Raw genomic sequence first — 24,568 nt, 5'->3', positions numbered from 1 at the left:
GTGCATAAGAGCGACGACTGAATCAAGCCATTCATTATTCAGTAAGAATCATTTTTGAGCGGGTAAATAAAGCATTAGCTACATCAGCGTGCGGGAATGTCAAACAGTGCTGGTTCGTGGAATTGGTTCGTGCAAAATGTAGTCCAGGACATTAAAGCACAGTCGGACAATAGGTTTAAGCTCAGAGACCAATAAAGAGTTAACACGATAACCACTAATGGAGTAATGGGCATTCCCATCGCGGAGCTGGACAAAAGCCAAATAAGTACCTATTCTACGTATTATATAATATAACATCGCACTTTTATAATTTTATTTTCCACACTACTCTTTCTTTCACTCTCTCAGTTTCCTTTATATTACTGTTCACTCGGATTCGGGGGTAGATTTTAGTTCTTTTCTTTATACACTCGGCTGTGTTTTATGACCTCTTCAATTGTTCGGGACTCAGTGGGCTATAACATTAAACAAGTTCAAGTGGAAAACCCGGTTTAGTTAACTTATACCACTTTTTTTCTCTATGATCGAGCTAAGAATGAGAAAAACGAAGAAACGCTAATTTAAATGTGTAAGAGTCGATGTAATCGAGGATTTCCTGTCTAATGTTCCATTTATTTTCAGTTTTATTGCTGGGAAAATTGAGATAATATTCTTAGAACTTTTCACTTATTTTAAGTTATAGGCTCGTTTTTGTTTTTTCACATGATTTTTCTTTTAAATGGTCAATTTTTACTAATTTCAGACAGTAAGTTTTCATAACTTCAAAATTTCAGTAATTATTTCCATTGATAATTTAAAGTTTGGTCCTTATATATATTCTATTAAAATTTTTCTAACAGCGAGAAGGCGTAGCCATCTAGCGGTGAAACCAATAATTAACTTTTTATGAAAAGAATCTACTATTTACACGGTATTAAGACCTCATTACTCTAAAATTAATTAATGTTCTTCTAAAAAATTCCAAAACAAAGACACCCAATTCTTTCAAAATAATATTTTTGTCAAAAGATTTATTCTAAATATTAAATTAAAATCCTGTTTTTAGTGTTTGGTTGGCTTGAAAATTTCTCGTATGAAAAGGGTTCCCGATAATTAGTAACAATAAACCGCCGTACAATTTACAGGAAAGGTTACCACATAATAAACGATAATTTATAAACAGATCGCATAATTTAAACATAACTAATTAATCGTATTTTACAACGAGTACATATGAATAATTCATATATGGATAAATTATAGAAGAGTGCTTTTAACCACAAGTTTACAAAGTACAAACATACTTGTATGTTTCCTAAACCATAAATTGTAATTATTCGTGGGTTATCCCAACTGGGAAAACTCTATTGATCGGTACCGTTCCGCTACACAGAAATACATTATGTACAGTATGCAAACGTGTTTTTATTAAATATACATATTCGAGCTGGAGGGCAGACAAGTTCGCTGAAAAAGCAGAGCGATCTATCGCGTAGTGTTTAATTCTCTATTTTTTCCATTTTATTTCAAATTACTCCCCTGGTATCACAAAGCAGCAAAAATTTTTTAGTTCATAAATCACCTATGTTAATAATCAGCGCTTTTGTTACGGTAATATTGATTTTGGTGGAAAATATAAACAGCGATTGTTTTCAGAATAGCTTTGAAAAAATTATCACTATACGCTGGAACTGGAAACCAATCACCATTGATTTTTTACTGGTCAATTCATTTTTTAATTTGAAAGTGCTGGGTTTCATCACTCCGAAATGTGCTACTCTCGTGATTGTTTTTTTTGTGGAAATTAATAGGACGGGTTGAAAATTGATTGGATAAAAAATAAAAAAATTCGCAAATTTTCAAGTGTACGATTTATTATGCTTATTAAATTTTTGAAAAAGTTATATTGTATTGGTTCTATAAAATTTTGTGACGTTTAAAATTAAAATTTAAAAAATATAAATAATATAATGAGATACATTACATTTTAAATAATGGAGGCATATTAAATAAATATAATTTTAAGACACTAAATATATATAGCGCATTTGTATAGAAACTTCGTAAAACATTTACGTGATACAAATAACAACCAGTCATTTATTTCATTTATGTACATTGTATTGGTAATGGATAAAGTAAAGTGGAAAATAAGGGAATTAATCTTTGTAAAATTTTGAAGTAATTTATACTCAATTCATAAGTCAACTTGCCTTGAAAGGGACAAAAGGAATTTATTAAAAGAAAAAAAAAAAACAATCACATAAATGATAAATAATTTACTTCTACAATTTTGTTTGTTTTCAATACACTTAATAAATTTTTAGGAAACGTACATAGAAAATAAGGTTCACTTGAGCCAAGAAAATATTTTTCTTCCTAATTATTTTCTTGAGCGAAGAAAAAAATTTTTTTTGACACAAGAAATTTCACTTATTCCAACAAAATTAATTCTCTTGCTTTAAGAAATATGTATCTTGATCCAAGAAAATTTACTTAAGAATAGAATTTCAAGAAAAATTTTTACTTCGTCCAACACAACTTCGGTCTTCCTTCAGGCACCCGAAAATTTTCTTGAGCCAAGAATTTTGTTCGCCAGTCAAGAAATTTTTTTTTCTGTGTAGAATTAATCTCGATGGATTAATCTGTTTGATGATACAAAAATTATTTTAGTTCCGTGTATTGATTATAAAAAAAGGATAAATAAATTGAATTTTTTATGCTTCTAAAGGATTGAACTGCTCATATTTTATAAGGAAATTTAATTTGTAAAACTTTAAAAATTGAAATTCTAAAAATTTTAACATTTAATTCTCACAAAAATGGAAGCTTCATATTTTGAAAAATAAAATTTCCAATATTTTTAAAAGGCTGAATTTATAAAAATTTACAGATTCCTGACTATAAAAAATTCGATCTTCATTCTTCCAAAAATTCAATTTTTAATATTTATAAATGATTAAATATTCGAAAATGTAAAAATTTCATCCTTTTAAAAACATTATTTTTAGATTTCCAAAAAATGGAATTTTTCAAATTAAAAAAAAATCGTTTTTGTTGATTTTTATTTGATATAATTAATAATTGATAAACAATCAATAATTAATAAAATTACTAAAAGTCTTTAGTAAAATAAAAAATTGCTCGCTACTCAAATAAATTTCACTTAATTCTATCATTTTTGTGTTTGATTCAAAATGATCAAATTTTTCAATTTTTCATCGGATCGAATCAATTTTGAATTAGAGTAGTATTTGGTAGTAGTAATTGGTATCATAAGTCGTGCATGTTATACCATATCATTGATCATTTTCCTAGTAATAATAAAAAGACTTGAAAAAAAAAAAAAAAAAATTACTCCAATGAAAAAGCATACTTAATTCAAATCGACAGAACAGTATGTTTATGCCGCACTAATTAACTTGGTTGCATTTGGCGTCTCTCGTGAGCTCGGTGGTATCCAAATCAGTTGAGACTCATAACTAAAAGTAGAACCACAATACCGCGACACAAATTGGTACGGTGACGGTTTTATTTTCCCTTACTATGGTTACAATCCAATTACCAACTTGTTTGTATAGTTACACTCGTACATGTGTACTCAGTTCGCTCGGTGAATCATTCTCGACGCCACCCTTTTCCTGTAACGACAAGGAAATAATGTCTGCTCCACTCAAATATTTTTGTTTATGCATCACCTACTCAAAGCTCCATACTTTATCTACTGTAACGTCCGCTTTAATTTACCGTGCTTTGTTCTTTATTTATTTTTTTATTTTCCCTAAATTACATCGCAAAGTACGTAAGAAAAGCAAATGTTCAAGAATTACAGTTTTTTTGATATTCGCGTGTTAAAATCAATAAACTGAATAGATTTTCGACGAAAAATTTTATAGTTTGTTCCGTAATTTGATTCTTAAGTGCCACGGTGGTTTCTAAAGCCAACAACAGGAATTATAAGACAGCGCCATTTGTTGGAAGCGTCTCGTAACTAACTTTAAAAAAAAAAAATCGAATTTTATGTTTTTTAATTATTTTCAATCAGTATTTTTAAACAGGGCTACCACATTTTCTGAATCTGTAATTTTAAATACGCAAAGTATGAATATGTTATTTTTTTTCATCACCTAAATTTTTATTTAAATCTGAACATGACTTCTTGTGAAATAAAATTTCTTATTAGACTTAATGTTTCACTCTAAAACCCTAAAGGTTACTCAAAAAGAAAAATTTCTTGACTGACGAACAAAATTCTTGGCTCAAGAAAATTTTCGGGTGTCTGAAGGAAGACTGAAGTTGTGTTGGCTGAAGTAAAAATTTTTCTTGAAATTCTATTCTTGGTAGAAGTAATTTTTTCTTAATTCAAATTATCATAAATACTTGATACAATAAATTTTTATATTTGATCAAGATTTTTAGATACTTTAGGGAAGCAGTGCCACCTACTTCAGCTGAGAAAAAAAATTCCTCACCTTGAGAAAATTTTTCTCTTGAATATTTGATACCTATTTTATATTATTTTGGCGTGAAATTAATCATATTGAATAAAAAAAATGATTCAATATTATTTGATCTCATTTGACATGTTAGTTAATAAAAATATTACTGAAAATTTATTATCAAGATATTTAATATTTTGGAGCAAGAGAGAAATTTTCTCAAGACAAGAAAATTTACATCTATCAAGAACTAAATTTTTTGGAACAAGAGGCTGAATCTTCTTAAAACAAGAAGATTTTCTTGACTCAAATAAATTTTCTTGGATCAAGATACGTATTTCTTAAAGCAAGAGAATTAGTTTTGTTCGAATAAGGGAAATTTCTGGTGTAAAAAAAAAATTTTCCTTTCGTTCAAGAAAATAATTAGGAAGAAAAATATTTTCTTGGCTCGAGTAAACCTTTTTTTTTATCTAGTATTTAATTACCATTTCTGATGAGCTTTTCGAAAATCAAGCGGTCGTGTAATCTTACTATAATTTATTAATATATAGAATATCATCAAATTCTGAACGGTAAATCTCTAATTTACAATGTTATCTTAATAAATATCTATTAACTATAGACAAATACTCATTGAAAGTAAATTAATCTTATTGATTAAGGGATTTATTAACTGTTCATAAATATTCATTAAATTATAAAGTATCAACAAATCTTTTTCCTCGATGTAAAAAATGAATACTTTTTTTTGCGTGTTTAGTTGAAAAAATGAGGAAAGAAATTCTAAATGTAACGATGATTTATACGCAAAATATTCCCGTCGAACCGTCGCCCATCACAGCGCGTTATTGTTAACCAATTAATTTATATACAAACGTAAAGTTGGTCGTTTTTACTATCGATTTTTATTTCCGTTTTTTACAGCTCTAATATTCAATCAATCGTTATTTTTTTTTTCGTAAAATTCTTTTCGCATTTGCCACGGTAACGATATCGTCAATCAATATGAATAACCCATTCAATTTAATATTGCCCGTAGTAAAATGAGACCGCGATAATCGCGATATTCATGATAAATTGAAAATATAATAAACGAATTTAAATTTAATCCTATAATACACACGCATATATATGTGTGAATATGCTCACATGGGATAAAAGGTAACGATTATTGTGTAGGTTGAAATCGGATCATATCATTTATACGTTTTCTATTGAATTCTTTCTTAATTTTGTTTCTTTTTTTTTATTTACATGAAGATTAAAAATAACAATGACGTTATGGTTATTATTACATTCATAAGTACCGAAATTGTATATCGCAATCCGGTCACACCCGATGTGGTTAAGTAGATTTCTACGATAAATATTGAAAAAAATGCATTATTAATCGGCAATAATATCCTAAAATTTATTTTTTATTAAATTTCTGAAAATAACGATATAAAAGCGACTACAACAAAGAGATATTCAAATATCTACCTAAAAAATAGGATATGTAACAGATGGAAGTCATTTGATGATAAAAGCTAAAAATTAATTTATTCTTGATATTTTTTAATTTTCTCAACTATCAAATAAATTGAAAAAAGTATCTAAAGTCGATGAATAATAGCTTAAATTGAAGATAATCATATGAACTTTAAAATAAATCTGATAGACTTAAGCTAACTTTTACGGCTTACAAATTATTTAAAGAAAAAGGGCCAAATTACGTTAATTGAAACATTTTTTTAAATTTCCAAAATCACGGAATGAATTAAAAAAATCATAAAAATTAAACGAATATTAGCTTCAATTGAAAGTAATTGAATGCATTTCGAGATAAATTTAATAGATTTCATATATATATTTTACACGTGGAAAATTATTTCCATAAAGTGTACCAAATTCAAAATTTTTTTAAAGTAAAAATAATATTCCATAAAGATTGGGTAAGAACTGTGGACATTATCCTTCTGACATAGCGCGTTACATCACAAATATACATACACGGGGAAAGAACATAGGGATTTTTCCTATTTTTGCTTAGGAAAAATTCATATGAAGAATTTTTCCAATGTTAACATAGGAATTTTTCCAATGGTAACATGGGAATATTTTGTTTGTTAACATGATAAAAATATCTATGGGACACAGGAAAAATTCATTTATGACTGAATTTTCAATTGAAAAAAAATAGAAATCGAAAAAACACCAATCTGAAAATTTCAGGATATTTGTAGAACATGTCAAAGTTTCATATGAAAGAAAGAAAAAAGAAATTAAAAATGGTTATCGAGAAATTCGGAGTTTTTTTTTGGAAAATCTAAAAAATAACGATGAAGATAGGTTCAAATAATTTATTTCTATTTTTTCCCAAAAAGAACATTTAATAAAAAAAAATTTTGAAAAAAAAAATGTCCCGATAAGTCAATTTTTGGAAAAGTTATGGCAATTTAAGCCACATCGTCCATAATCTGCTGAGTTTTTAATTTTTTCGAAATGTAAAGCAAAATTTGAAAAAAATTTCCTCGAATTTTTTCATCACAAACCGACTGTATATCACTGTTTTACTTCTAAATTATATGAAATTGCTCGAGTGAGAAAATTGTTATGTAAATTTGTAATTATTAAATTAAGTTTCATAAATTTTAGTGATAAATTAATTTTTCTTATGTCAAATGGATATTTCTATTATGTTAATAAAAAAAAAAAAATTTCCATGTTAACATTGGAAAAATTTTTATGCGAACATTGGAAAAATTTCTACGTCAACATTGAAATTTTTCCTATACAAAAATAAGAAAAATCCCTATGTTTTTTTCGCCGTGTACATAAACTTGTGAACCAATGCTATTTTTTATCATATTTCAACGAGATAAAACATATTATATCAAAATTTCCTTAAAATTGTGACAAAAGACCGATCACATTAACAAGATTCCAACAACTGAAAAAATCTACCAAAAATTATCAAGAATAAAGTTATTAATTCATGAATTGTAATTTTCAGCATTCAAATGGTTGTTATTGTTATTATTTAAATATTTGACATTTTATATTAATAATAACAATAACACAGACATAAATAGAAAAGTAATAAAATACTTCGCATTGAATTCGAAATATTTTGATTTAATTTAAATGGATGAGTGAATACGAATAAACTTGACAATACATTTATTTATATTTATATAAATTTCTAAAAATATATATTCATTGATGATTTATAGTGAATAAAAATTCAATCGACACTTGACTAGTCTACAATTGTCACGTGAACCGTCATATATATTATATCGATAATAAATAATAAAAAACAAAATAAAAGAGAAAAAGATAAAAAATTCATTTCAAGTGTCGATCGATTCGCTTTATATATATTTATCCATACCATATAAGTCAAATGAATTATTATTATTTTTATAAATGTAATATGGTGTATATAGAGTACTGAATCGATTAATGTCATCATATCGGGTAGCGATGTTTAAAACTTTTTATGGGCACACAATAAGTTGCCGTGGATTCGCAAGAATGCCGAGAGGACATTGTCGCGTGTTGCGATAAGATTGAAATTTCCTGTAAAACGTGACGCGTTGTGCTGTCGTTCTTCTGTGTATGCAATGTATGCATATATTTATATGTTATATTTATACACACCCATACCCAACCAAAGATATTTTATACTTTTATCCATGTACAATATTATCGGTTGAATTTCACCGATTGCCGTTTGCTGTCGTTGCGTGTCAACAGTTGACATAACGCGATAGATTTTTTGCAGGCCCACTTTGCACTCGCGTGTTTATCATATTTAGTTTTTTATACAATCTCGTATTTCCTGCTTATTAATTATTTTCTCTATTGTTTATTTTTTTAATTAGTTCGATAGTATTCTGATGAAAGTCCTGTTGGAGCGATAGCTAGTTGATAGCGAGAATAGCTATATATGATAATAAATAGACACGTTTTATTAAATGCTTAATTAAAGAAAATCATTGACCTATGTTCATAGAAAGTGTACCAAAAGATGCCGTAAATATCGGACAAAGGTTTTAGAACACTAGAAATTTGAATAGCGCGCTGCGCGCGCGCCTAAATTTTAACCAATAATGAATCGTGGCCCGTTTTTTGCCAGTTTAGACCTTTGACTAACTTCAAGACTATCATGTATTTTAATTTAGAGGATAATAAATCCTCAATTAATAGTCTGTAACCTATATTTGTTGGGTTACAAAATAATTAATTTTATAAATTATAAATTCGGTATTTTCGATTAGCATTTGTGGAAAATCGAAATGAAAATTCAATTATTTATTTGTTATTTGTTATAAGAAAGAAATGAAGCAATTTAACTAACTTACTTTTCATAATTTTATTTACATTTTTGAATAACATGTCTCGAGAATAAACTATTAATAAATAATAACTCCGAACTTTACGCTTTGACTTTAGGATTAAAGATGGCTGCGTTTAAAGCAACTCTAGGGGTGGTTTTAATAAGCACATATTAGTATCTAATAAAATTTTATTTGCAGCAAAACAAATGATATTTATATGTAATTAATATTTGTTCACAAGTAGTACTAATATTAAAAAAAAAAATCCAAATACGCGTTATTATTCACTGTTAATGAAATTGTCTTTTAGTGCATAAACTCGGAATCTAGCGCTGTGCACGGCCATCACTCATACTAATTGAAAAATACTTCAATACAGCTATTGTAAAAATTGTAATACTTTTATTGGAACGATAAAGAGGCAGCACTGGAAATTTTAATCTCTTACTTTTTATAATAGGATTAATTGCATTTTTTCTAATCAAATTTAATACAATAATTATTTGGTAAAATTACGATAGCAAATTGTAAAATTCCGTAAATAAATAGTAAATTTTCTTTCAAATATAATCGACAATTAGTAATGAGAGTATAGTCCAGCTTTACAATAAAGTACCGGCGGGTAATAAAGCCTAGCTAAGGGAGATTTTGAAAAAAATCAAAAATATTGCATTTAATTATTGCAATGTATCATTAATTTTTAAATTAATACATTAGCCATAAAATATAATGGAGTAATGGTAATTTTCACCATAAACAAACATAAAATTAAATTTTTTCAAAAACCTTGCGAATAGGCTTTATTCAACTATGGTAGAGTAATAAGGCCTGCGGGTTATACATACTAGAAATAGTTATACTATACTTGATAAAATTGGTATTAGAGATCAATCATCACTTAAATTGAGTAACAATACTTTTTAAGATGTTGATAAAAATTAGAACAATGATTTTAGATTATTAAATATAAAATTATAAAAAATGTTTACCATTTACTCAAATCGTTTTTTAGGAATTCTTCTGCGCTACTTTAGCATATGACGGATGATAAAATATAGAAGATAAAGAACGTTGTATCGGGACTCTATAAATTTTTAGTGACATTTCTATGCTAGACGCTTCTAAGAGAGAAGTCTTTAACAAAAGCGGTTATTTTAAATAGCATTTCTATTACTTAGGCTTTATTTATTACCCGTGGGTACCTTAGTTGTATTTAAAATTTTCCCAGAAATTTTTTTTCCGTGTACATATATTCACTAATTTTTATCTGAATTAATAAATGAAGAGAGCATTTTTATAAAATTCTATTAATTGATTTTTTCGCAAGTTACAGTGATTACGGATTTCATACTTGCCAGACGGGAAAATTTTTCAAACTATTGTGATGTTTTTTTCCGTTTTTTATTCACTAAATCAATTATTAAAAAGTATGGAATAAATTTCCATTAAATTATCTTGACAATAGTATGCAAAATATCTTGATTCCGTGAACTAACTAGGGTATAATAATAAAAATAGTTGCCGAAATGAGGCGAAAAAAATTTTTCGATGGTAAAGTACTTTCTGATGCTTTGCATCATGATTCGTGCAAAAAAAAAACTATAAATATTCAAGTGACAAGCAGAAAAAATAAACACAAATGACCCGGGGTTGATTTTCAATCCCGTTAAAAAATAAATAGATAAAAGACACTCACATCAACTAAAATTGCACTTTGTCGCTTCCCAGTGAATTCTGCCATCCTGCAACAAACAAAATAATTAAATTATTAATATTAACGGCGACGAGCGATCGGTATCAAACACATGTCATCGCATGCTAACCAGCTGTTAAATTTACAACTAATTGGTAATAATCTCAACTGAGGTACTTTTGTACATGACTTATGTATCACTTCGTGTGAGCTTACGTGACACCGACACTTGGGTTATTTTTAAAGCGATTATTTGTTGGTAACTCAGCGCTCCGTAAATCATACTCGGAAATTTCTAAATGTTAACATAAAACTTTGCATACTTTGTATATAAACTTTTTATGTTGTTATTGTTTATTAATCAAATAACATTTCATGAATGTTATTTCCGCGAAAACGGTTTTGTTTTTGTCTTCATTTAAAATAATATAATGACAATGACGATAATTATGATGGTAATTACATTAATGTGCGAAGAATTCGCTGTGGGAGGTGTCACAACCAGGATGGTACTCGCGATGACTATCGCATAACGTTGTATTGCGCATAGCACACTTACATTTTGCCTTTTGCTACCGTCAGAATGTTATGGGTCACGTTTGTTGTATTGCCACTTGATGTACACACTTGCATGTAGAAGCTTGGTAATAACAGTAAGTGAATGCCTACATAAGTGGATTTTAGTACTGACACCTGATATGAATTAATGCACTTATATATATATATATATATATATATATATATATATATATATATATATATATATATATATATATATATATATACATATTTTCTTTTTTTTTTAAAGAATAAGTTGCTTTTAAGTCATGAATTTTTTTGTAAAATCTAACTTGTCTATATGTAAACTCAGTTCACCTTAGTTAAATGTAGTCTAAATAATTTGAACTCGGTTGGTCAATTCTGTGAATAATTAGTTCTTGGTTTGACCACTAGGTGGCTACGCTATCTCGCTTGCAGAAAAATCTTACCAGATTGTATAAAAAGACCAAACATTCTTCTGACAATAGAATACATTATTAATGAACTATTCTGAATGAATTCTGTAAGCTGACATTGTTCAAATTACATTTTAGCTTAATTAGTTCATTGTTAAGCTGTCTTAATATGTATTCTATATATTTTAGCTTAAAAATTGTTCTCTATGTTAATGACAATCTGAAATTGACCAAAAATCTTAACATGTGAGTATTATAGATGTAGGAGCAGGAAAAATATTTTGTATGCTTTTACTTTAGTAAAAGTATTCGTTTTTAAATAGTTTTAACTTGTAAAGATAAGTGGTTGTAAATTTAAGGATTAGATGAGTAACTACTATTTCTGACATGCTGTCACCAGATGTCAAAATATAGTTACTCTGTAAGATGCTTAAGAATATTGTAGCTTGCGTGCGAGTGAGAGAACGAGCACGAGTGTATGAAGTATGCAAGTATGCTGTTTAGAGATTGGGGTGAGAAGGGACCGAGAGGCCCAAGTAATTTTAAGAGATAGTTTTTAGGTTAATCTAACAACACCCAGGCTAGTGAGCAGTCGTGTATTATTTTCTTTATCAATAAATCCATTATTATACTTTTAAAATATCGCCTCGTGTTTTAATTTCTTTCAATTAATGTAATCTAAAAATCTATATTTTACATAGATTTTAAAAAGATAATTAAGGATTAAATCTTAGAACGGTCAGAGTTAATTTAGAAGGGAGTTACGATATTTCAGTCTAATGTAGTTTATTTAGCAAAGTTAGTTTGCACTTTTCATTATGAGATTGTAACCGAGGGGTTTAGCCCAGGTCCAGTTAGCTACCCCTTTCCTCTTTAGAAAGGGCGCCACTGGGATTTTAGACACTGTGTCCCAGAAACCGGGGAAGCATGAGAGGGAAAAGACAGGGTCGTGAGAAGTCCGAGAAAGGCTGTAAATAAAACTGAGAAAATTTATTTATAAAAATTAAACTGATTTATTAATCAACTCTACAAACTTAACAATTTCCTTAATACTAACTTAATTGTGAGAACCTCTCACCTACGTTGGCCCTTGCCAATTATTCTTACAACTTAAACTAACTTAATCGTGAGAACCTCTCACCTACGTTGGCCCTTGCCAATTTATTCAAACCTCGTCACTCCGACGGAATACCTTAAAATCTAAATTTTCCCTCGTCAACCTGACGGAATACCATAAAATACCAATTAATTACCTCGTCAACCTGATGGAATACCAATTAACATTATTTACCTCGTCAACCTGACGGAATACCAATTAAAGCCTATTCTCGACTGCGCCCCCGACTCGGGCGTCTATACAACGTTTCTAAATATTCACTAAATTCCATACAGAAATCGTCCACCGGACGCTAACTTAATACCCACTTTATCCGAATTACTAATTATCTAAATTCCTGAAATTTTACGCTTAACATTTCTTTAATACAAAATACCAAATTCACTAATTTAATTCATTACCAAAATTTCTCAACTAAATTCTTTAACAGTTTTCTCAAAAAATTAATTCACTAAATTTACTAAATTAATTGAATTTAGCCCAACGGCCTAGAATTAATTTTACAAAATTACAAATTTAAAATTCTACAAATTTAACAAGCCTCATTAAATATTCAACGTACATATATTCCAAAGTGACCTTGACTATCTAAATTACACAAATGCTTCTACTATTTCAACTTAATCAAATAATTTTAACTAAATAATTTCTCATAACTAAAAGGCTTGTAACAAACTAATTAATTGACAATTATGAATAATTTACTTATAAAAGAATCTACTAAATTAAAAGTGACATCTGAGACAATAGCGATAGACAATAGAGATCATTAATTGACAAATTTTATTACAGTTAATTCGGCCTCTCAATTTTCAAATTCAAGCTTGGCCTGAAATAATTGTAATAATAATACCTGACTTAACTTTTACAACTCTCCAAACGTTGAGTGAAGTCCTAGTGGAAACGGGCGAAATCAGCGGCTGGTTGGTCTCTCTCTCTCGTCTCGAATAAACTTTCCGGCTCCAAGTAATGGGTTCCCAATTCCGGATCGTAGATTGACTTCCTTCTTGATGGTCCTAAATCTTGATGACAGAATTTACTACACAGCACTACACTGACTCACTGTTTTGCCAAAAGCCTCACTGTCTCAAAGCGTCACTGGCTCAAAAGATGTTACTTGTTCCAAGGGCTGGCTCAAAAAAGCGTTACTTGTTCCAGGGCCTGACTCAAAAAGCCTCGATGTTTCTTTTGTCGGATCTTTTATAACCCTTGACTCCGAGTTCTCGAACTTTCCTATTGTCAACCCCGCTTCGTTTTTGGGGACAGCAGTGGGGACTTTCGATTTGCACGCCCGGTGACAAGTCTGAACTACTTGTCAAAAATCGTACGGTAAGGGAAAACCCTCATTTATCGTGGCGTCAATAAAGTGGTCGATAACGACCATGGGAAGTTCAGTTTTCCCTGTCACAATATAGTTCTTGTTTTCGCCGCTAGGTGGCTACGCTCTCTCACTTGCAGAAAAGTCTTACCCGAGTATATATTAGCTCTTAACTTCGTTTTATTATTACAATACATATTTAAAGAAGCAATTAGAATAAATTTTGTTATCCGACCTTAGTAAAATTGGACTTGAAACTGACATTGGTGTTGAAATTTCAAGTCCAAAAATATATCTAACCTCGCTTAACAGATTTTTACGAATCGAAGTAACTACTTTCTTTTAAATTGGTTAGTTTCAGTTCTAATTTATGGTGAGAGTCCGATTGTTTCGGCCAACTCTTTAATTAATTTAAATTGTGTATTTTTTAACAAGTGCGAAATTTTCGAGAGAATATTTTTTTTAACTTAAGTAAATTTTTTTAGTTAGTAATTTATTTTTTCAGAGTAAGTTGCAGCAATTACAGAAAGTAAATGGATCACAAAAGAGAAATACCTGACAGTAAGCAATATTTCAATTTTATTTGACTGTGGCCGAATGAAAACTTATTTACTCTTTAAATTAATTTTTTTTCCAAAGTATCTACAGGATTGAGAGACGTCATTTAACTGAAAAATATAAATTTATACAAACATAAACACGAAGAAAAATACAAAGTTTGGATGATTTGGCTTATTAAATTCTCTGATGTCGGCATCGAGCATTCAGCACCAGATGGAAAAAATTTTTGCGGCAATTCCACACAGCGTAATTTAATTTAACGGAGCAATGCCCGAGCAAACTTTCTCGTTTGCCGAATCCCTTGAGTGAGGTGTGAGAGTCTAGAGTGATAGTAAGTACTGCCACCTGAGCTGACTGAAGGGTTTGAGAAGGAGGACCCTGGGTACCAAGAAGAATTTTATAAAACTGGTAAGGTAGTGAACTAGTATCTGTTAGTACGGCATGGTCTCAATGCGGGATACATAGATATAGATATATACATGCACCACGCTTATCCCTCACCCTCACCCATATCCTGACTTGGTATTGAGAAGACGAGGCGGGTGGATTTTTATCGCTGACTCGACTCCCAGTCGATTACTAGATAGATATACTTATACTCATGCTCAACTCAAGCTAAGCGTGCATTCTACCCTAGATTTATTATTGTTATTATTGATTTAACTCGCTAGTTTTATCTCGTCTCTTTGCTTTTTAATAGTATTACAAATTTGGAGATATATTTCTTAATTTTCATCATTTTTAGAAATGAATGTCTTTAAAGTTATTGATTTTTCGTTATTTTTAATCACAATATACAGTTTGGGTACTTTTTAAAATAATGTTGCTGTCACAGGATCAATTAAAAAATATTAAATTCAAGTTTATACACTGATAGAAAAATAATCTTGATTCAAGAAACTTTTTTTCTTCAAAATTTGAACTCTTGAAACTAGATATAGATATATTTCTTTCAAGAATTTTTGTCTCTTGGTTCAAGATAGGCGATAACATTGATTCAAGATGTTACCGACTTGTGTTAAGAATGGCTTTTTTTTTTGAGTCATTAATTTACTTATTTCTAAGAAATAATTTTTTTTCGGTATAACAATTAAAGACTATTTTTGAAATATATTTTGATGAATTATTTTAAGTTTTTTAAACGATAATGATATTTTTGTTGAAAAACTAAATGTACTGATTGAAGATAATATAGCTCTTAAGCCAAGGAAATCTAAATCAAGACAAGAAATTCTTAAAGCAAAATAATCATTTGTCTTTCAAAATAAATTCTTAGATCAAGAAAATATCTCTTGAGTCAACATAAATTTTCTATCAGTGTAGAGTCTCGATACAATGTTCCTTATCTTCTATATTTCATCATCCGTCATATGCTAAAGTAGCGCAAAAGAATTCCTAAAAAACGATTTGAGTAAATGGTAAACATTTTTTATAATTTTATATTTAATAATTTAAAATCATTGTTCTAATTTTTATCAACATCTTAAAAAGTATTGTTGCTCAATTTAAGTGATGATTGATCTCTAATACCAATTTTATCAAGTATAGTATAACTATTTCCAGTATGTACAACTCGCAGACCTGATTACCCTACCATAGTTGAATAAGGCCTATTCGCAAGGTTTTTGAAAAAATTTAATTTAGTGTTTGTTTATAGTGAAAATTACCATTACTCCATTATATTTTATGGCTAATGTATTAATTTAAAAATTAATGATACATTGCAATAATTAAATGCAATATTTTTGATTTTTTTCAAAATCTCACTTAGCTAGGTCTTATTACTCGCCGGTACCTTAAATATTCCTCCAAAAAATTTGCTATCACCAAAAAAATATATAAAATTCACCTCTTAAGACATCTGATATCAAATTTTTCTAATTATTCTCATCATTTAAATTAAATTTAATTGTCTTTTTAGATTTTTTGCCCTCGTGTGTCAGCGCACACACTTTGCTCGTTGCACCAACATCTTCAAAACCAAAAATTTCATCCACTGTTACATAGTCAAAAGGCGATGCATAGCTTCATAAAACATTTTTCTAATTAATTTATTTAATTAGTTACAAAAAAATCTTTAAAAATGGTTATTAATGTCTTAACATTTTAAAATTAATTGCACACCTTAAAAATCTAATAATCACTTGAAAAGGATTCAAATCAATTATTTATTCAAACTAACTAATAAATTTTACGATAAATTACATGAAAAAAAAAAAAAAAAAAAAAAAAAAACTGAAAATTTCTCCTCAGAAATGAAAGCTCCCATAAAAAATAAGCCAGACCATTTTTCAGTCAAATTTGATATTCGATATCATGCATCCATCGTCTTCCTCTCGATCCTATAACTTACTTCACTCCCATCTACACTATACCAGAAAGTTTGTAATGTAAAAGGATAACTCGATAAAAATCGCGAAGAATAAAATGAAATAAAATAAATTCAACACTTAACTTGTTCTCCCTCCTACATAATAACAAGTCCCGTATAAATTTTAAAAAGTTATACACATTATTTCTTTTTCTGCCGTAAAGTCAATGAGTTTATTTTCGGTCCTGGAGAAACGAAAAATAAAAACTAAAATGAAATGAAATAAGCGAGGAGGATAATAAAGAAAAAGGACTGCGAGAACAGGTTGTCAGTGGATAACTTTGGGGCGGTGTTTCGATGAGCCACAAGGGGTGCAAATGGTGTGTAACTGCCAGAGCATCCTGCGGGAGCAGTCTGCAGTTGAACAGGCACCACAATAAGGACGAAAGGGATGAAATGAAAAGAGAAATGTTGTTTATATAAATAAATGTGTGCGCTGAAGAAGAGCAAGAGAGGTTTGTTGTGTAGCCCGACTTTATCGCCAGCAACCGCTTTTCTCCCAATGTCCCTCGGTGGGATGGAGCATTTACCTATATGGGCCATGTTGATGCTGAAGATGGAGATGCTGATGGTGATGGCGCGACAACTGCTTCTATACAGTGTCTTGTATATGTATATGTACAGAGTATGTAATCCTACATTTGTCCACGCCCAACTACTCGATCCGATCGACCTATCGCGCTCTATCGTAAACCATTTGTTTCTCTACGGTCTTTTGGTTACTCTATCTCCTGCTCGAGCACAAATAAACCAGATTGATCTAATGCCAGCTAGACCTCTTTTTGAGCACTCCTGTTTTAAGTCTGCTAGGGATTTGTAATTTTATTTTTAAGGACTTGGAAATGGACAGTCTTGATTGCAGATGCACTGATAGAGTTTATTTATTTGTTGATTGAATCTAACTAAATAGTTTTTTACTGTTGATAGAGTTCTTGGAAGAAAATTAAATTTATTAACAGTTATTCAATTTCTTTGGAGTGAATATATCTTCTGACGGTAAGATGTAAAAATCCTTAATCCTCTAAATTAAAATAGATAATAGCCGTGAAGTTAGTTAAAGGTCGAAAATCGCAAAAATTGGGCCACGATTCATTATTGGTTAAAATTTAGGCGCGCGCGTAGCGCGCTATTCAAATTTCTAGTAAGCAAGAAAAGTAATGACTTTTTAGAGTAGAGATAAGATACATTCATTATTTTGTCCACTAAAAAAAATTTGTAATTATTTATAACAGTTTTTTTTTATTATTGTTTCATTTTTCTATTCTTTTCTTGTTCGAAAATCATTAATGATTTTAATTTAATGGAATTATCTATTGAAGTTTTGGGGTGATTAAGAGCCTCAAAGTTTAATTTTTATACTCTCTGTTTACTCGAGGGTCTGATCAAATGTATATTAACAATTAAGAATAATTTATTAACAGTTAACAAATATTCATTAATTATAGCAAATATTTGTTAATGTTGAAAAAATTTTTATTAAAAATTAGGAGACAAATTTCTAGACAAATTTTTTAACAAAAATTGTAGTATTTTATTATACTAGTGAATTTTAGTTAAAAAATAAATTCTAGTCATTATCATTGTTGTTAATGCCACTCAGACGGTTCGGTGAACAATGAACGAGTTAATGACGCGACAATGCCGGGATTTACAGAACCGTATCAAGAGTTGTCAGTGATACTAATAGTTTAGTATAACCCACTACATTACACTAGACATTACACATTACTAGGTATTAACAAAATAAAACACACAAGAAACAACACAAATAATTATATATAATAAATAATAATAATAGTGCATAAATGATTACACTTGTTCTAAAAGTTCAGATTATCAAAAATTAAATTTTTAATATTCCATATCGTTGGTCTATTATTTATGAGATTAAAATTGATGTGAATTCAAATTAATAGAAGTCGCTAAAGATTTTTGAATTTTTCTTTGAGTGCCATATAAATATTTTGAAATTAACAATACAGTAGTAATTACAGTATAATTAATTTCATTGATGGTTTATTTATGTTATTTAGTGTGCCAATTTGACAGAAACAAAATTTCAAATTCGTTATATTAATAATTACAAATTAAGAGACATTTTAAGTACTGTATTTTGAAAGTTTAAAAATCTTGAGCGAGCCCTAAAACAATTTTTTATCGATCTGATTTTTGTCGAGGGCACTTTAAATATCATAAACTAACATATTTTAATAGTAAATTAGAAGAAAAAAAATTATTTGGTTTTTTTGGCGTCCCCGAAATATATACTCTAGTAAGATTTTTTTGGAAGCGAGAGCCGTATGCCATCTAGCGGCGAAACGAAGAACTAATTAAAAAATCTTCAAAACTGATTAACATTTTTCATGCAAAATGGTCTATAATACAATCTTTTTTGCATCACGTTCCTTTTATGAGCAGCAATTACAGATTATTTCTTGTTTATTTCATTAATAAAGTACAATGAAAAAAAAAAGTTCTTGTCAATTAATCAGGATGTATGATCTAAAAATTTTCTACTGATTTTCGAGAATAATATAAGATAAGACTCATTTTATTTCAATGAATCTTATTACTATATCATGGAATACTTGAAGATCAATACAAGTCCAAATAAGCTCACGATCATGAGTATGATACTCGTACTTATACTATTGGCGAGGTATGTAAACATTAATAGTTATTTACATAGATAGGCAGACACAACACAAGTTAGTTAAAGCGTGGAGTACCTAAAAGGAGAAACACGTGCAGCGAAAGAGTATAATAGCTGGGAATTAATCGTAATCCAACGGTACTTTGTTCTAATAGCCTTCGAATATAAGAAGAAGCCATACTGTTATGTACGTAGTTATCGCGTCTAATGGATTAAAAATAAAGGGGCTTAAAAAGTTTTGGATATAAGAAAGTAAGCGATCGTTAATCGTGAGAAGGTATGGATGCAGCTATATATGTATATATATATATATAAATATATGGAAAGAGAATTATAAATTCCTAAGAAGAGATATTAATGAAATAATTAAACAAAAAAATGTAATAATAAAGGGAGTGGATAATGCTGGTGGAAAAAAAAGTTAAATAAAATGTGTGCAAGACTCTAAATGGGGTTTTAAATTTATGAGGGAAATGAGATAAGTTTTTCTCGACGTGCAGAAAGACTTCTATATCCTATCCCGTGCTGGGTCCTCGCCCTCGTGCTATGCCTCTGCTAATATAAAACCAGTGTGTCGTAAATGAAAAGAAAGAAGAAGACGAAGAAGAAGGATGCCCTGGAGTGACGACAAACGGGTGTGGTCGTGATTATATAGAATCCCGAGGGTAGTAAACTATTTAAACACTGCCCGGAGAGACATTTTACCGAATTACTCCATCGTTTTTAAATATTAATATTTTTAGCTTTGGTTTATTCTGGTGGAAAAAATATTTAAATATTGATCATTTTTCAATTTTTGATAAAAATTGGAAGTTTATTTATTAAAAAAAAAAAAAAAAAAAAAAAAAAAAAAAAAAAAATGGTTTTTCAATTCTTTCAGATGAAAATTACATAAATTAATAAAAATCTTATTTTGCAAAATGAAAAATGGAATAATTTTGTCAAAATAGAGTATTGTTATCGGTCCTCGATATATTTACAGAGTTTGAACCAAATCTGGCCGTTTAAAGTGGGTCAAAATCGCGCCCAAAGAAGTCGGTTACAAACATACAAACATACAGGTGAAGCTAATAAAAAGCGTTTTAAAAATTCGATTTTCTACAAAAAAAAAAATCCTTATCAATTATTTTGTGTCTCGTATTATTCAAGCAAAATATTGAGTTAAATTCAAATTTTTATGTAGTACACAAAAATTTTAATTTTCTTTTATCAAAAGTTTGACAATTAAAAAAATTTTTTTTTTTATGATTGTTGAGGTTGTTAAATAATTATAAAAATCATTTTTATGGATTAAAGTAATGTAAACCGTAAAACAAAATAATTAACATAAGATTTGAATGCAGAAAACAAAGCAGGCATTGATAAGCTAAAAATACCATTTGATATTTAATTCTATATTTAGTAACACACGTGATCAGTAAATGCAAGTAGAAACGCCCCTGAACTAGTCAGACATTACTTCTCACTTCTCTTTCCATCTCTTTCTTTTCAGCTGTTTTTTCTCTTCTCTGATTTTATTTTGCGTATCCTTTATCCTTTATTTCCTTTTCCTTCGCCAGAGGCGCTGCATTCAAAGCTTTGCCAGTGAATCGAACAATTGACGTGGAATAATTTGACGGCTGCACGCGAGATTTTCAACCATTGCTGAATTTCGCGTCCGTATATAACAACGACCTTCCGATCATTACCGGTGATACCAAGGCGAACTAAAGATTACCAAGAATTCATAATATAATAATTAATTTAATGTATAACCTAAGAGAACCATAATTAACTCTTTATGCTGCAGAGATCAATAGCATTCGCATTCGTATTCAAAGCAATTGTTTTTTTTTTTTTTACTTTCTTTTTTTTTAATTTATGGATGAGTGGACAAAGAATTATTGTAATTGAACTTTCAAAGATCTGAAAACTTTGAAGTTTATCCTAGGGTCCATTGAAGAGACGAAAAATTGATGAGCTTTTTAATAACGGAAAATTAAATTTCAGCAAAGTTTAGAATTCTTTATTTTTATACTTTTATAAAAAATTTCAATATATTTCGAGTTTTGATAAAAGAGAACACGTGCAATACAGGAAACAAGATTGATTCAGGAAAAAAAAATTATTATTAAAAAAAAATGGCCGTCTTAATTTAATAATTAAAATTTTTTTTTAATTTCTGATCTAGAAGCCGGAATTTCAGGCAAAATTTAGTTTTTTAGGTAAAATAAAAAAAAAATTTAGCCTCAATATTTTACAGAATTCTCATTGACAATTTATTCCAAAAAAAAAAAAAAAAACTCGTTTTCATGTAAAATTCATATATTTGAGAGTGACATTGTCTTAATTATGTGGAAGAAGTTGGTACTGATTCTTTGAAGTTAGTTTTTGGTTTTGCCGCTAGGTGGCTACGTCTTCTCGCTAGCAGACAAATATTTCTAAAGTATATGTAAGGACCAAACTTTATATGATTAATATACTATATTATTAAGGTAGTTTCTCCGCGACAGTCCAAACAAAACATTTTGACTCACTACTCATATTATACGTGTCGACAAAACTAGCATCGAATGTTAGAAATGTTAGAAATGTTACATGTACAAAAAATGTCATTTTCAATTGCAATTATCTCAAGTTAGGAGAGGTAAGTCGTCTTCAAATTAAAAACATATGTATAATGCATTCAATGACGTATATTCAAAATTTCGAGTATTCCTTAAAATATTGCTTTCATAACCGTACTACCTTAAAGAGCTCTCATACGTAAATTCTATTTTGTCGAAAGCTCGTCAAAGCACCGAGATTTTGTGCTTCAGGTTTTCAAAATTTGATTTGATTAATATTTTGGATGAATAGGAATTTTAAATAAATTACACTCGATGTTTGGGACAACAGGAAGAAGTTTATTGTCCCAGAGGAGGAAAAATCTGGTGAAGCCAGATAAAAAAACCTCCTCGATGATAAATACAAGAAAAATCGTGTATGAATGTGTAATTGTTATTTAGTCAGGGCGGGATCGTAACTATTGTTGTTTAGTCAGGGCAGAACCGTAACTATAATAATATTGAACTATTCCCGTTGGATAGTCAATGTGTAGTCAGGGCGGGACCGTAACTATAATAATATTGAACTATTCCCGTTGGATAGTTCAATGTGTATTGCCAATTATAGGCGAATATTAACGACTCGTTGAGAGTCGTGTTAAATTGTATGTGTGTGTGCGAGAACCGATCAAAGCCAAGGCGGCGTGATCAACCACGGGCCGTCAATACCCAAAAAATGTGAGAGAGAGAGAGCTCGGATGTATGGCGTCTGCCCGAATTGTCGCGCAAATTTCTACAAAATTGCACTGATCAGCGAATAACTGGATTCAGCTGAGTTTGTGAAGATGAGTTGAATGATATTGAGTAAAGTGAAGTAAAAACGATATGACCTTTGAAAATTTATGAATTGTATTGTATGCTATGTAATGTGCAAGAGCGAGTGTGTAAATTACTACTGATTCAAGGGCCTCAGAGCAACTAGTGGTCCTGGCCACCACACGAGCCAATTCGGTTTTTCCTATACGGCCCCGATCTGCGCGATACCGTTCTGCGCCTACGCCGCAACTTGACGACTACGATGACTCCCGAATTTAAACGAATTCCGGTAAGAAAATTGTTCGAGAATTTTCTAGTCGAAGCTAGAGCTAATATATAGATATACTCATCCGATTTCGTACGCCCATGCTCTCTCTCAACAGATACAGATGTAATTGTGTGTAGCACAATACATGCATGATTTTACTCTACGCACACACTCGTACATACTCCATCGTATATGTACGAGTCGACTTGACAAATTCTTCGATGTGACTTTATCTTAATTGAATTAAAACTTAATTAGTTCTACATGGGGCTCTCTAAATATCGATCTTATCTATTTAGCTTAAAAATTATCGTTTATGTTGATGAAAGTTCAACATTCAGCATAATTATTAACATTAAATTCTTATAATTCTCGAAGAAAATTATTTTAAAATTTTTGGCAATTAACTCACTAAAATTAATAAAACTATGATGGAATTCAATTGTTTGGTATTTTTTATTAAAAGTTAGTTCTTAGTTTCACTGCTAGGTAGCTAGGCCTTGTTACTAGCGTAAAAGTCTTCAAAAGGATCAAAATTTTTATCATTTAATTGATCAGTAAAATATAGGTTACTCGATTAAAAATAGTATTTGTAGTTTTAGAATAAATTCTTGAATGTTTAACTTTTTCTCTTCAGTCTCTTATTTTTTTGATTCTATCTGTAAATCTCTTGAGTAATTTCTTTCTAATTATTTCGGAGAGTCAAATTTTCTTGAACTAACTTGTATCTATTTGTGCAAGTATGAATAGCCAATGCTTAATATAAATCTGTAAATTTCAACTCCTTCGAATGAGACGACCTTAGTACTTGCTACCGAAATTGATACCTAAAAATAAATTTAACGAGTTTTTATTAACAAAATAGCTAAGTTTCACTACCAATAGTTATTTTTAGATCCCTGTCCTAATTACTGTACCATCTTAATGTTTGGCAAATTCTTGAGTCAATTGAAACTAAATACTTTAAATTTTTCAAAAGAACTTTTCTTGAACGAACTAGTTTTTTTTTTCGTCTGAAACTTTTCGAGAACAATCTTACGGCAAATTAAATTTTATTTGGACCAATTCTTATATACTTTTATAGTTTAGTAAATTCATTGTAAGCTTCCGAGTATTTGCTAAGTACATTTAGTGTAACTGTTATTGTGATTAAAGTTAAAGAATTAAGAAAGTTGTCAAGTTGTAAAATAATCTTGAATTTTCTATTCATTTATATTTTTTGTACTGCAGAAATTGGCTCATTAGAGCGAACATTATTTCCCGAGTCCATAAAATAATTTTGTCGACTCGGTAAAAAATGAGAGAGCAAATCTGAAGCTCACCAAAGGCTAAGGGCTGGCAAAAAAAAATGGTTGATGATGATGACGTAGCCGTCATTGAGAATAACAAGTAATGAGAGTAGGGTTGACTTGAGTCTTTACTTTTAACGTTGTTCTCTCATAAATCACGTCCCTATCGTACAGGGTTTTTTTTTCCAACTTTACTCACTGCGGTCCTTGACTCGGTCCGAATACCACCCGAGCAATCTCGCGATCTTCTAACATAAG

The 24,568-nt window shown here is 29.6% G+C and overlaps 1 protein-coding gene across 4 annotated transcripts in view; it reads right to left on the bottom strand.

The window, feature by feature from the left end:
- Positions 1 to 24,568, bottom strand: part of Pgant9 (polypeptide N-acetylgalactosaminyltransferase 9) — a 220,130-nt gene that overhangs the window by 62,164 nt on the left and 133,398 nt on the right. For all 4 annotated transcript variants that reach the window (XM_074252637.1, XM_074252634.1, XM_074252633.1 and 1 more), the window contains one exon: positions 10,440 to 10,485. The gene's annotated coding sequence lies outside the window, so the exon portion shown is untranslated. The remainder of the gene's footprint in view (positions 1 to 10,439; positions 10,486 to 24,568) is intronic.

Source organism: Cotesia typhae, unplaced genomic scaffold, assembly GCF_013202065.1.
Source record: "Cotesia typhae breed Kobodo isofemale line unplaced genomic scaffold, CoteBio_Ctyphae scaffold_121, whole genome shotgun sequence".
NCBI classification, from domain to species: Eukaryota; Metazoa; Arthropoda; class Insecta; order Hymenoptera; family Braconidae; genus Cotesia; species Cotesia typhae.
The sequence above is the reverse complement of the archived record's forward strand: the minus strand, read 5'-3'. Positions and strand labels throughout refer to the sequence as shown.